At 48.3% G+C, this 15,677-nt stretch overlaps 1 long non-coding RNA gene across 1 annotated transcript in view; it reads right to left on the reverse strand.

The window, feature by feature from the left end:
* The window catches only part of LOC132243473 (uncharacterized), a 30,116-nt gene extending 14,911 nt beyond the window's left edge, over nt 1-15,205 (reverse strand). The window contains exon 1 of the long non-coding RNA XR_009455053.1: nt 14,889-15,205. This is a non-coding gene — a long non-coding RNA (uncharacterized LOC132243473). The remainder of the gene's footprint in view (nt 1-14,888) is intronic.
* Nucleotides 15,206-15,677: the final 472 nt, after the last annotated feature.

Below are 15,677 nucleotides of genomic sequence, written 5' to 3' on the forward strand. Positions count from 1 at the left end.
GGGGTGATGGGGAGAAGCAGAGGCCCACGGCACAGTGAGGTAAGTCGGCAGGGGTCAGCAACCCCTGGGGCATGCGTGCTGAGCATGGCATGCAAGACCATTTTGCTTGGCACTCCACTGCCAGCCCAGGCTGTAGGCAGGTGCTGCCAGCCATGGAGCTCGGGCTGTTCCTAGCAGATGGCTGGGAGGTTGCAAGGCCTCCTGCAAGCAGCCTGGGCTCTGTGGCTGGCAGCAGCTACCCAGAGCCTGGGCTGGCTGCAGCCAGGAGGCTGCAAAGGAGCTGCTCCAGGCTCCAGCATCCCACAGCTCTGAACAGACAGTTGTGGGAGGGCCCTGAGGCAGCGCAGCCCAGAGAAGCCCTGTGCTGCTGCCAGCACCACCTGTATCCAGCCTGGGCTCTGGGCAGCTGTACCAGGGAGACTGCAAACAGCTGCACAGGGCTCCGCAGACCTGGCATCAGCTCCATGCTGGCAGCGACTGCATGCATGCCTCAGAGCAGAGAGCAGTCTGCTCTGAGACGCTTGTGCAGTCGCTAGCATGGAGCTGATGCCAGGGCTGCAGAGCCCGGTACAGCTGTTTGCAACCTGATTGCTGTCTGCTGCAGATGCTCCAGAGCTCAGACTGGCTATAGGCGGGGGCTGGCAGTGGCAAAGGGCTTTCCCCTGCATTTGGCGGCAGCGGCACTGTGGATCCAGGCAGCAGCCCCCCTCCCATCACTGCAGCCTGCCCCAAGTGGAGCATGGTGCCACCGCCAGCTCTCCCACCCACAGTGAACTGAGCCCCGGGCAGGCTGTGTCATGGGGCCAGTTCCCACAGTGCAGGAGGGCATGGGACACTGCCTGGCCCCTCCCACACTCTGGGAGTCTCCATCTGTCCTCCTCCCTCCCCCCCCCCGCCGGGGCAAAGCCCAGGCAGGATAAAAAAGAAAGAAAACATACCTGCCTGTAAGCAGGGAGTGCGCAGGTATTTGTGTGCCTGCCCTCCCCCTCCTGCAGCAGCCTTTGGCTGGCTGGGGGGTGGGGGCAAGTGGCCAGGCGCGCACCCGGCAGTGGTAGGGGGAACGGCAGTGCCCCCTTGCTGCGGGGGTTTTCCACACCCATGTACCCCCTGCCTGTGTCTCGTACCACGGGTTAAAAAACTATGCTTTAAGACACACCTAAGAAGCAATTGTGGTATTGCATGTGTTTGCTTTCCAATCTACTAATTCCTGTTGAATATAGAATTAACCCCATGAAAAATAGATTCCTCCATGAGGGCTTTACCCTTCTTAGGTGCCTGAGTAATTAAGTGATTATAAATAGCTCAGAGTAATGAGACACAGACAGACAATGATCTCCCCCAAGGAAACATTGTCCCAATAACTTCATACTCGTCTGCTACCTAATAGGTTTGGTAACTGGTTACATCATGCAATCAGTCTAAATTTGTGAAGTGATGTTAGCTGGTTGTCTTGGAACACAATGTCTTTGTGCATAAAGAGAAGCTCAGATAATCACTTCAGCTTTACACATACTTAGATCAGCAGCATCACTAGCAGCATCACTAGCAGCTTAGAAAACTGCTAGTCAGTTCATTTGCTTTAAAGAGAAAAAAAAATCTTTGCCTTCAAGGTGCCCTTTGAAGTATGGAACTCTAGGCACTAGGCCTGTTTCCTTTTACTTGACTACTTGCCTTGTGCATCCCTGCAGTAGCACATTGCAGTCCCACAGGACCTAGTTAGTATTCACTAATAAACCTTCCCTCCTCTGCATGGGAAAATGTAATAGAAACCCAGGACATTCTACATGCTAGAGTTATATAGCTTTATTTTTTCTTAATTTAATGCCAAAGAAAAGATTCATGTTAACCTATGGTTATAAAAATGCCTTTGATGGCTTTTGCTTTTGCCTTGTAGTACATCCAAGTCAAATATTGTCTAAATTCTATCATCTAGCCAAGATATATGGAAGAGATGGGGGTTCTGGAGGCTGCAATGAACTAACTACATTTGTTAAAAAATAACCAGCTGACAACATGCCAGAGTCGATGCATATAAATGAATAGACCTGTCAGGAGACACAGCTTCTGCATCCCGCTGATTTCTTAAGAATAACAATCCCTTTCTCCGCTCAAAACCCTACCTTCCTCTGCCAGGCAGAAAACTGCAGACTCAGCCTCTTAATACTGTACTATTGCTCTGACCACTGGGAAGAATGCAACCACGAATAAAAGTAACTTACTCACATCATCATGTCAGTTAACTGACTTTAGTGAAGTTATTTCCTATTTACTTGTTGCCCTTGCATGTAAAAATGAGGAGACAGAGAAAAGAGAAGCTTGAGTTTGTCTTAGTGGCAGATGGATTTATGCAGTGGCAGTAGTGGCTTCATTTCACCCATCTATTGCATTATTTTTATGACATTGGAGAGGCAAATGATCTGACCTTTGCAATGACTAATCCAATAATATTCACAAAGTACTCTTAAGCACTTGTAGTCTGCTAGCTTTTTTAAAAAGAGTTCAATCTTAAAATTCATTTTTTACCTTTTTGATTTAAAGTAGAGATTATAACTAAGTTAAAAGAGTTTATTTTACCATGCCTGTTATGTTCCCCTGTTCCAAGAAAGCCATATCCTGTTAAGCATTAGTTGAGCTGTATTGTACTGAGTTGTATTGCCATTATGCTGGAGTGGGACATTTGTAATGCACAAGCTTGTTTCTTTTTAAAAATGCCTGAGGTTTAAATTACACATTTTTAAATGGTTGCAGAGTTGTTATTGGTCTTACGAAATGCACACGAGACATTTTGGTTAAAATTTAAAAAATTTTAAAAATTATTAATTTGTTTAATGTAAAACAAATATTTATGTGTATGTTTTTTTGCAGTATGTGTATGCGTTTGAATTTATCTGTAACTACAGTGACCAGTGCTGCAGAATAGATTTATGAATATGAAAGAAATCAACAGGTATGCTCACTTATGAGATGTATGTAATATATTATTCTTATCATCATACTATTATATCTCTTTTATCCTGAAGGATCCAAAAATGCACTTAAAAAACATCCAAATATGCATACAGATCTTTTTGCCCACTTCTAAAATGCAGCTATCCCTAGAGTGAAGCATACTAGCTATTAAACTGAACCAGGCAACATTATCAAATGCTGTAAGCTCAGGAAGAGCACAAAGTCAATTGAAACTTTAGGGGTACATTAGATAGGAAAAAAGTAATTATGCAAATTGAAATTCAGCCAGGAAATGGTAGCATAATTATCATAATCGTGTAGCATTATTCACAAGTATCTTTTTAAATTAGAATGAAAGTGACAAGCAACTAATTAAAAAAAGGGTGAAATAATTACATAAGTAGCGTGGCGCACTAGCAAGTATTGCAAGAATTTTCACCTTGTAGAATACTTTTTTGCAAGTGTGTATACACTTTTTTGTGTGTATACACACACTCAGAGTACATTCTGTACTGCTGTGCAATCAAAAATGTACAGTGAATTAAAACAGACATAACAAGAAAGTTATGTCAGAAAAGTAAACAATAAAAAATGTATGAAATACCTTTTGTGAACTGTCAGAATGTGGGAAACATATGTGGGGACAGCGAGACAGAAATCAGAGAAAACAAAAGCCAAGGGACAGATGGAGAGCACAAGACTTTACGAGGCATGCAGCAGGGAAAGCAATGTAACAACAATCTTATGTTATAATGATTAATATATATTTGGAAGTCCATCTATTAAGTCTATAATTCTATTTTAGGATACTGGAGGTAGGATCATTGCTCTTATGATTTCAGTTGGCATCAGAATCCATCACAGGAATTACAACCTCGTTATATACTGTTGGAGTTATGTTGTTCCTGTTTTTCAGGTGCACTTTGGAATTTTTTAACTGTTATACAGCTCAGATTATTTTGATTTATGTTTTATATGATGCCATAACTGTGACATTATCAATGGCAGAATTTTAAATTTAGCCTCCCCTTGAAAATGTATTTCAAGGGAGAGACTGCATGGCTATGAAGATCACAGCTGAGGATCAGAGTCTTTTGTAGTATAAGAAGCTACTCCACTGACTTTAGTAGAGTAAAACCAGAGTATTTGGCTGAGGGAACTTGAAAAACTAACCCTGAGTTTAAGTATGCTCAGACTGGCAGCAATCACTAAAAATTCATATCCCCTGATAGGAATCACATATGCTCAGCCTGAATCTTATGAAACAATTGTCTGAAGCAAAACAGTATTACTCTCCCATGTAGGCATTCGGAGCAAAGAGCTCAGTGAGGGCACCAGACATAGAGACTGATTTGATCAGTCACAAGTAAAGGTGGAAGTCAAGGTTGAACTAAAGAAATGGACCTATGGGAAAGTGCACAGGATGCTGGCTATGGTACACCTGTTTTTGCCTGTGAATCAAGGGCAGTCCACAACATTTTCTGAGCATCTTATTTCACTTTTAGAAAATGTAAACAACAATTACTATAGATGCAGTTATATTTTTAAATAACTTAGCCCAAATGAGAATTGTACAAGGTTCTAAACAGATGAATCTATAACAAGCTTATGCAAAGCCAACTGTCTCATGGAGATAATGAAAATAATATATCCGCCTCAAATACATTATTTCACTTTGTTCTAACTAATGCTAGAAAATGCTGAATAATTCTAAATGAAACCTCTGTATGAAGTGTTACTGTAGTATCACAATGCCTGCTAATATCTTGGACCATTGACTAAACTGCCAGAACTGCAATCCATCTAACCTTTAACCTGCTCATTTGAAAAAGGAAAGCCTTCTGGAAAACAATTACTGAACTTTTCAAATTCTGGCAATCATACAGACTCTTCTGAAAACTAGGAATGCCAGCAGAAGTTGCAAGGTAAATTATAAGAGATTGCTAACATTTTTAAGCTCAGAAAATAGATGTGTCCCATTCCCTTAGCTTTTCCAGTAATAACAGGCTTGTTCATTGTTTTGCAGCTTGTGAGCTCTGAACTCCAGAGCAACCCTGGTCTCAGAACAAACAAGCTCTAGCAGACATCAGCCCCTAGATAGTTTCCTTCCATGTTGCTTAGCATTTGCTGCAAGTCACAGAGCACAGGTAGCAAGTAATTGTGAAGTTTACAGAACTGTACTCCAAAGCCAGTCCTACTAACTTCAGACTAGCTACATTTCAGAAGCTGAATCCTGTGAGTTTCCACAGTGTAACTGGTAGAGCTAAAACCCTGATCTGCCCAGCAGCTGGTACCAAGAGCTGCTACCTTGTGGGACCCGGCTTACTCAGCTGGCTTGGTAGCTAGTAGTACTCCACAGACAAAAGACAGGCGTATGATACATAACTGTAACTGTTCCTAAATCATAGCAGGTCCCTAGTGGTTAGGATTTGGTGCTCTCACTGCCATGGTGGGTTTGATTCCCAGTCGGGGAATCCTCCTTTTGGGGAACAAGCAGGAGGAATTTGCCCTCCTGCTAGCTAACACAAACCCAGATATAGTGGTGCTCACTGAAACGTGGTGGGAATCAGCCCATGACTGGGTGGTAAGTATCAAGGGCTACAGGCGGGATAGAATGGGGTGTGGTGCTCTATGTCAAAAAGCAATACACATCCTCAACAAATAGCACGGAGTCAAAGGAGGGGCAGACTGAAGTGCTCTGGGTTAGAATACAAGGGGGTCGGGGGGAAAGGGACTTAACAGTGGGTGTCTATTACAGACCACCCAACCAGGGGGAAGAGATGGACCAGGAATTTTTAGGTCAGCTCACGGAGGCAGTTAAGTCAAGGGACGCGGTCATCATGGGTGACCTAAACTACCCGGACATCTTCTGGGAGGAGCAGTCAGCCAGGTCTGACCACTCATGTAGGTTCCTAGCTGAGATACAGGACCTCTACATAACCCAGGAGGTTCACAGTACCACCAGGGGGAATGCATTGCTGGACTTGGTCCTGACTACATGTGACAACCTGGTGAGGGGACTGCAGGTTCTCGACCACCTGGGTGATAGTGATCATCTCCTACTGGAATTCACCATCCAGCAGAAGCTCTTGACTTTAGGAAGGCTGATTTCAATGCGTTAAGGAGATTAGTCAGAGAGGCACTGAGGTCCCGGAGGGGAGGGGAGGGGAGTTGGGAGTCCAAGATGAGTGGTCATTCCTTAAGGAGATGATCCTCCGAGCCCAAAAGGTGACAGTCCCCAACATGAATCAAAGGGGGCAAGAGTGCTCAAAAGCCCCCATGGCTCACTAAAGGCATTCAGGAACATCTGAAAGCTAAAAAAAGGAGGTGTACACCCAAAGAAAGGGAGGGGCCATCACCAAGGAGGATTGGAAAAGGACCACCATGGTCCCCATTTTCAAAAAAGGGAGGAAGGGGGACCCAGGAAACTATAGGGCTGTTAGTCTTACCTCGGTCCTGGGAAAGCTCTTTGAGAAAATTATCCAAGAACACATCTGTGAGGGACCAGCAGGGGAGATTATGCTTAGGGGCAACCAACATGGGTTCATTAGAGGCAGGTCCTGTCAGACCAACCTGGCTGCCTTCTACAACCAGGTCATAAAATCCTTGGACGCAGGTGTCACAGTGGATGTAGTCTTTCTGGACTTCAGTAAGGCCTTCAACACTGTCTCTCACCCCATTCTCATTAAAAAATTAGGCAACTGTGGCGTTGATACCTACACAATCAAATGGGTTGCAAATTGGCTGGAGGGCCGCACCCAACAGTGGTGGTGGATGGGTCATTTGACCTGGAAGGATGTGGGTAGTGGGGTCCCCCAGGGCTCGGTCATCAGGCCCCCGCTGTTCAACATCTTCATCAGTGACTTAGACGACGAAGTGAAAAGCACCTTGTTCAAGTTTGCGAATGACACTAAGAAGTGGGCACATTAGAAGGGAGGGACAGGCTACAACTAGATCTGGACAGGTTACAGGGGTGGGCGGATGAGAACAGGATGGGATTCAATATTGATAAGTGCAAGATACGGCACCTGGGGGGGGAAGAACTAGCAGCATACCTATAGGTTGGGGAACTCCCTTCTCGTCAGCACAGAGGAAGAAAAGGATCTTGGAGTCATTATTGATTCCAAGATAAACATGGGTCGCCAATGTGAGGATGCAGTCAGTAAGGCTAACCACACCTTGTCATGCATCCACAGATGCAGCACAAGCAGATCCAAGGAGGTGATCCTCCCCCTCTATGTGACATTGGTTAGGCTGCAGTTGGAGTACTGTTTCCAGTTCTGGGTGCCGCACTTCTGCAGGGATGTGGACGGCATCGAGAGGGTCAAAGGAGGGCCACTCGCATGATCAGGGGGCAGCAGGGCAGACCCTATGCAGAGACGCTACGGGACCTGAACCTGTTCAGCTTCCACAAGAGAAGGCTGAGAGGGGATCTGGTGACCATCTATAACCTTACCAAGGGGGACCAGCAGGGAATGGGAGAGACCCTGTTCCCATGAGCACTACCAGGAGTAACTAGGAATAATGGCCATAAATTGACTGAGAGCAGTGTAGACTGGAAATTGGGCTATGGCTGGGACAAGAGAGACAATCAAGAGCCAGAGTCTGGTGCTGCTGTCTACACATGCTTTTGCTCTGGGCTGGGTTTACCCTGGAGCAGTGGTTCCCAAACTCTGAGAGATTGCATACCACCAATTTAAAATGATACAACCTTAAGTACCACCATCCGATTTTTGTCATATAAGGTAATTGTAATAAATCTGTTAATGCGTAGCACTGACAGGTTGTCTGCATACCACTAGTGGTTTTCATACCACAGATTGGGAACCAGTGCTCTCAAGTAAACACACCCCAAGTAGGCATCTACATGTGCAGGGAAGTGGAAGCAGATTTGCTACTCAAGGCAACAGTCTGCTCCCATCCCTGCTGGCCTTGCACTGGCACCTGTAGCAGCCAGAGAGAGCTCTAGGCTCCCCCTGGGTGCCAGCCCAGGGGCTGGCAGGGAGCATGGGACCAGGAGACAGCTGTTTCCTGGTGGGGGTTGGGACACTGTTCCTCACCCTTGGGAGCTGCCTGCTGCTGGGGCAGGCACTGCCATCACAGCCTGGGTGGGGACAATATCCCTCTGCCCCAGCAGCAGGGAGCTCACAGCCCCCACTCTGCAATCACGGTCATGGGGCCAGGGACGGGAGATTTTTTGTCTCCCATCCCTAGCTCCATGATCACAGGGCCCAGGCTGAGAGATTCTTATCTCCCTGAACCAGCTCTGCTGTCATGGAAGCTGGTGCTGGGAGATAAGAATCTCCCAGTCTGGGCCATGCGACCATGGAGCTCCCATTGGGAGATAAGAATCTCTCAGCCTGGGCCCCTTCCTTTCAAGTTTGTGTGACTGTTCCTTGCACACCAGCTTCCACGCATTAAAAGATGTCATGTGCAGGCCTCTGCCAGGGATGTTAACATCTCCCACAAACCAAGTCCTGCAGCAACAGATAAGTATCAGTGCGGACAGGAACAGTGATCTCTGGGAATCCCTAATCACAAATCTGCATGTAGGTGGTGGTTATGTGATGGTCGTTTTGCACTTACCAAAATAGAAGTACAATTTGGCAGCTGCAGCCATGACTGAGCAGTGAGGATGTGTGAAGCTTCTGTCCATGATTTGATTTGAAGAAGATTCAGCATGATTCAGAGGCCAAATCACAAAATCCAAATCAAATTGGGAGAAGAAAACAAATTGAGAATCAATTTGGAGCCTCCAAATCAATTTGGAAAAGATTTGGGAAAGATTTGGAGATTCAGAAGACAGTCTTTCAGGGGAACAGAAACTGAGAAGAGGGAGGGGGAGCAGAGGGGAAAAGACTGATATCTGTAGCTGGCCAGTGACTGTGATCTTTTCCTGAGTCCCCTTCCAATCACAGTGGAATCGTTCTGGGGGAGGGACATAGAAATAGAATATAAGCCTCTGTCTGCAGCCTTTCTATGCCTTTCATGAGCTGTTTCTGCCTGAGCAACAGTGTCTAAAAGGTGCTGGACTGGCTTGGCTTCCTACCTAGTAAGTCTCCTGCTACTTTCTGTTCTTGGAAAGGATTGGATATAGCTTACTAACTAGAATCCCTCTACTTATTCCTATCCAATCCATTTCTTTCAATTTATATTTGTTCTTGTGTTTCCCCCCCACACACACTTTTTAAAAAGAAAGCTGTGTTTTCCCTGGCATTGAAACTGCTTCACCTATCTCCTTGAAATTTGGCAGGCCTTATGTCCTCAGAAGGGGCTACCATCCCTGCTGTTTTCATCTAAAACTGCCTTAACACACACACGCCACAAGTTTAGCTTTCAGCAGTTTGAGGTGCAGTTTCCCAGAAACTCCTGCATCTATCTCCTTGAAACTTGGCAGGTTTCATGCCCTCAGAAGGGGTTACCATCCTTGCAATTGTTATCTCAATAAGCCAAAAAATGACAAAGTTATAGGTATTTCAGTGATTCCCCATTATAGCCTATGGCCGAATCTCTGAATCAGCGCCGAATCTTTTGAAGCCAAATCGAATCAGGACAATGATCTGAATCTGCCAAATCCAAATCTGAATCCAATACTTTCCTATTCACACAGGCCTACTAAGCAGTCCTCTTTAGATCTCCTCTGCTCACCCTGAACAGGGAAGAAGCTAGAAAAGGTGCCTTAAGTATAGCCTGTCTCAAACTCCTCTGGCTGGATTGCCACATCCAGTGAGATCACTCTACCTGCAGTTGAAAGCAACAAAATTAAGTACTGAAATTCACCACATGAAATGTCTGCATTCTCATGGACTCCCCAAACAGTTTCCTGAAATAAGAACCAACATAGTAGCTAGAGAACTTGCAAGGTATGACATCAGTATTGCTGCCCTAAGCAAGACCTACTGGACAGGTGAAGACCAGCTGAAAGAAGAAGGAGGTGGCTACACCTTTTTTTGGAAAGAAAAGTCACCTGAAGAGAGGTTCATTCCTGGGGTTGGCTTTGCCATCAAGAACAAGATTATCAGTAAGGTTTCAGAATTCTCTATGGGCACTTGGGAACCAGCAGCGGGAAGGAGAGGATCCAGGCACACATGTGTCCCACACGCACGTGTGCCCCCTTAACTAACTTACTGACCTGAGGCGGAGGAGGAAGCAGCAGCAGCAGCAGCAGCAGCAGCAGAGGAAACAGCAGTGGGGGCAGCAACAGCTGATCCCCCGAAGGTAAGAGGGGCGGAGGGACCCAGCACAGCTGAGCCGGATCCGGAGGGGAAGCCCCCCGGGTCCCAAATAGCTGAGCCGGTAGGGAGCCGTGCTCCCGAGCCGTGCAGCGCGAACAGAGCGCGCAAACAGGCGCGCTCTCTACGAGCACGCCGGCGTTTGCGCAGGCGTTCACGCCGGCGGGCGGGCAGGAAGGGTCAGGAGAGAGACTCCTGTACGGGTAGGGCATAGACACCACACAGATCTACAAACAGCATCTTAGAATGGTGTCGACGAGGAGTGCTGCTAGGGCCTCTGCCCAGGGGGACAAGGCTAACCGGGGCTGGTCTGAGGCCTCCACCCAGACCGAGCCCATGGGGAAGCTGATGTCCCCCTACCTCCTGGCCTGCGGGGGATCCCCAGCAGGGCCGGGGGGGGCAGAGATTGGGGGCCCCCACACCTGTCCGGTAGGTGCCCATCTTAGGGCTCTGGAGGCGCAGGTGAGGGAGCTCCAGGAGGAGATTAGCAGGCTGAGGGGTATCAGGGAGGCGGAGGATGAAATTGACAGTTATTTCCTTTCCCTGCAGGACCAGGCACCAATGGAAGAAGCAGCCTGGGGAATGCCCTCCACAGCAGAGTGGCAGACGGTCACATCCAGGACCAGAGCTGTTCGCAGCAAACAGGTACCAGTTCCTCCAGTCTAACTGGAGAACAGGTACGAGGCCCTGGTGACCCTGCAGGAGATGGAAGGGGAGGAGGAAACCCTTGGGCAGGAAGAAACACCACATTCTTCACACTCCGAACAGGTCTAGAGATCAAAGCGGACCCAGAGGAGGAGGCGACGAGTGCTCGTCATAGGCGACTCCATCCTGAGAGGTACGGAAGGGCCCATCTGTCACCGGGACCCCTCAACACGAGAGGTATACTGCCTGCCCAGAGCAAAGATTTGGGATGTGAAGGAGGCAATCCAGGCCAGGATCAAGCCCACCGATTACTACCCCATGGTCCTAGTCCATGTGGGTACTAATGATGCGGCCAGGAAAACCCCCGATCACCTGATGGCGGACTACAGTGCTCTGGGCGGCATGTTGAGGGAGTTCAGTGCACAGGTGGTATTCCCTTCCATCCTACCAGTGAACGGACACGGAAGACGGCATGAGAACTACATCCGAGAGACCAACTGGCGGCTTCGGCAGTGGTGTCTCGAGGCAGGCTTCGGCTTTCTGGACAATGACCCGCACGTCATGATGAGGGACATGCTCAGTTGGGATGGGCTTCACCTGTCCCCCAAAGGTAAGCGTATGTTTTCTTCTAGGTTGGTGGATCTCCTCTGGCGGGCTTTAAACTAGGCTCGCCAGGGGGAGGGGAAGATGAGGGTGGGGGAAGCTGTGGACCACCAAACCATGTGGCACCCACAAGGACAGCCCAGCCTGAAGAAAGAGAACATTGGGAACCTGCAAGACGTGGGGAGACCAGCACTACAGAACAGGTAAGAAACAAGAAGGTAAGAAATAAGGGGCCCCTTGGGACTCGGAGCGGGGGGGGCAGCAAAGGCACCTGTCGCAGGGCTCAAGTGCCTATATACTAATGCTAGGAGCATGGGAAACAAGCAGGATGAACTAGCGCTCCTGCTTGCACAAAATACTTAAGACTTAGTAGGGCTAACGGAAACCTGGTGGGATTCGTCCCACGACTGGGTGGTACATATTGGACAGAAAGGACAGGGTGGGGAAAAAGGGGGAGGGGTTGCGCTCTATGTCAATGAGCAATATACGTCAACACTCATCAAGACGGAATCCAAGGATGAGGAAGTAGAAGGATTGTGGGTTAGGCTACATGGGGGGCAAGGAGAAAGGGATTTGGTGGTAGGGGTCTGCTACAGACCCCCACATCAAGGGGAAGAAATAGATGCGGGGCTCCTGAGGCAGCTCACGGAGACCATAAAAGCTAAGGAGATGGTAGTCATGGGGGACCTAAACTACCCAGACATCTGCTGGGAGACACAGACGGCAAAGTCCCACTGCTCACGCAGGTTTCTAACCTGTGTACAGGACCTCCACCTGACACAGGAGGTACACAGTCCCACTAGGGGGAATGCCATACTGGATCTGGTATTGGCAACGGGGGATGACATGGTAGGGGACCTACAGATCGGTAGCCATCTGGGGGACAGTGATCACCTAATAATAGAATTTACCATAAGGCGTCGAGTGGGTAAGGTAACTAGTAGGGTGAAAGTGCTAGACTTTAGGAAAGCTGATTTAAATGAACTCAGGCGATTAGTCAAGGACACACTGCAGAGTAGGAGTTTTGAAGTGATGGGAGCCCAAGAAGGGTGGCTGTGCCTTAAGGAAACGATCCTTCGGGCACAAAGCAAGACGATCCCAGTGCAGGGTAAAAGAGGGGCACGACAAGTCTCTCACTGGGGTTGTAGAGAGGCAGCAGCAAGGCGCCAGACTTCCATATGTAGATCCTGAGGTGGTGCAGAGTCATTTGGAAGAACTGGATGCCTTTAAATCGGCAGGCCCGGATGGGCTCCATCCAGCGGTGCTGAAGGCACTGGCCGACATCATTGCAGAGCCACTGGCGGGAATATTCGAACGCTCGTGGCGCACGGGCCAAGTCCTAGAGGACTGGAAAAGGGCTAATGTGGTCCCCATTTTCAAAAAGGGGAGGAAGGAGGACCCGGGCAACTATAGGCCAGTCAGTCTCACCTCCATCCTTGGTAAAGTCTTTGAAAAAATTATCAAGGCTCACATTTGTGAAAGCCCGGCAGGGCAAATTATGCTGAGGGGAAACCAGCACGGGTTTGTGGCGGGCAGATCGTGCCTGACCAATCTAGGCTCTTTCTATGACCAGGTTACGAAACGCTTGGACACAGGAGGAGGGGTGGATGTCGTATACTTAGACTTCAGGAAGACCTTCGATACGGTATCCCACCCCATACTGGTGAACAAATTAAGAGGCTGTGATGTGGATGACTGCACAGTCCGGCGGGTGGCGAATTGGCTAGAGGGTCGCACCCAAAGAGTCGTGGTGGATGGGTCGGTCTCGACCTGGAAGGGTGTGGGCAGTGCGGTCCCGCAGGGCTCAGTCCTTGGACCGATACTCTTTAATGTCTTCATCAGCGACTTGGATGAGGGAGTGAAATGTACTCTGTCCAAGTTTGCAGATGACACAAAGCTATAGGGAGAAGTGGACACGCCGGAGGGCAGGGAACAGCTGCAAGCAGACCTGGACAGGTTGGACAAGCGGGCAGAAAACAACAGAATGCAATTCAACAAGGAGAAATGCAAAGTGCTGCACCTAGGGAGGAAAAATGTCCAGCACACCTACAGCCTAGGGAATGACCTGCTGGGTGGCACGGAAGTGAAAAGGGATCTTGGAGTCCTAGTGGACTCCAAGATGAACATGAGTCGGCAGTGTGATGAAGCCATCAGAAAAGCCATTGGCACTTTATCATGCATCAGCAGATGCATGACGAATAGGTCCAAGGAGGTGATACTTCCCCTCTATCGGGTGCTGGTCAGACCGCAGTTGGAGTACTGCGTGCAATTCTGGGTGGCACAATTCAAGAGGGATGCGGATAACCTGGAGAGGGTCCAGAGAAGGGCAACTCGTATGGTTAAGGGCCTGCAGACCAAGCCCTACGAGGAGAGACTAGAGAAACTGGACCTTTTCAGCCTCCGCAAGAGAAGGTTGAGAGGCGACCTTGTGGCTGCCTATAAGTTCATCACGGGGGCACAGAAGGGAATCGGTGAGTATTTATTCACCAAGGCACCCCCGGGGGTTACAAGAAATAATGGCCACAAGCTAGCAGAGAGCAGATTTAGATTGGACATTAGGAAGAACTTCTTCACAGTTCGAGTGGCCAGGGTCTGGAACGGGCTCCCAAGGGAGGTGGTGCTCTCCCCTACCCTGGGGGTCTTCAAGAGGAGGTTAGATAACCATCTAGCTGGGGTCATCTAGACCCAGCACACTTTCCTGCCTATGCAGGGGGTCGGACTCGATGATCTATTGAAGTCCCTTCCGACCCTAACATCTATGGATCTATGAATCTATGAATGCCTTATGACTGTCCACCTCAAGCTCAGTAACAACCAGTATGCTACGATCATAAGCGTGTACACCCTCACACCTAATGATTAAGAAGTCAACAAGGAAGAGTTCTACTTTACTGTAAACACAGTCCTGACTGCCACTGCCAAGGAAGATAAGCTCTGTGGCGGGCCAGTAGGGGGTGCTCCTGCACTGAGCCACCCACCTCACTGTGCCCAACCACCTTCCAGGTTTCAAGTGCCTGCTTGGGGGCACCTCACATCTGGCTGACCCCCTTCCTGAAGCACACCCACTAGCCTGGGGGTAGAGCTGCCACCATCCAGGGACAGACTTGATTCTGGCATGGTGTCCCCTGGGATATACAGGCCTAATAGGCCTCAAGGGTCCTTGACTCACTTCAAGAACTTGGGTGCTTCCCTCAGTCGGATGCACAAGTAGTGGTCTTCCTAAGTCAGCTGAACCAAGGGGACCCCAAGGCATAATCTATACCCACTCCCAATCAGTCTCCCATGCTAGGTACAAGGAGAACTTTATTGGTTACAAGGAGTAGGGTTGGAATAGGGTACAGAGTTGAGTAGTATCAGAGAAATCCCATAGAGCAAACAGGGTGGCTGGAGTAGCGTTTGATCATGCATCTGAGTTACTGCAAGCTATATATCTAGTTAGATCTCAGGTAGATTACTCACTAGTATCATCCAGAGGCAGGTGGAGATTTCCTCTGGAGGCAGGCAGTTCATTGATCATGAGTTTTGAGAGAAAGAGCAAGTTTCAGATGGTCCATCTCTTCTCTCTCTCTGAGTTTTCCTCATAGCTGCTGCCTCCTCCTCCTGGGCAGTCCTTAACTTATATAGCCCTTATGACCTCATTTACCTGGTCCAATGGATGCCAGCACCTGTTGGCTGTCAGCCAACCAATTTGAAATGCATCACTGGTTGTTGGGCAGACTGGCAGCCTCTAGCCCACCAGGGAGCCCCCTCCCTCAGGAATGTATCCAGCTCAGGTTACCTAAAGATATAGGGTAAGGTGTGTACCCTCTGTATGGCCTATACTAACCAAATTGTCACAGAACAGAGTTTTTGTGGAGAAACAGAGGTGGCTTTCTGCCACAAGCTCATCCTCATGGGTGACTTCAACAAAAGAGTTAAGCAATACACTGAACTCTGGAATGGCACCATTGGGAAAGAACGAGTGGGAAAGTCAATTCCAATGGTATCCTTCTCCTTAGTAAATGTGCAGAGCATGACTTGCTCATCACAAATACTATCTTCAGAAAGAGTGACAAACATAAGAACACTTGGAAACACCCACGCTCTGATCACTGCCAATGATTATTATCAATAATATAGTCAAGATTCCATTATCATACTGATGTTGACATCATCCAAGCCTTGAGAGGTGCAGATGGCTGTTGGATGGACCTCCATTTAGTCAGATCAGTTGTGGACATGAAGCTTTCACCACAACACTGTAAAAAT

Source organism: Alligator mississippiensis, chromosome 1 (genome assembly GCF_030867095.1).
Source record: "Alligator mississippiensis isolate rAllMis1 chromosome 1, rAllMis1, whole genome shotgun sequence".
Taxonomy (NCBI): Eukaryota; Metazoa; Chordata; order Crocodylia; family Alligatoridae; genus Alligator; species Alligator mississippiensis.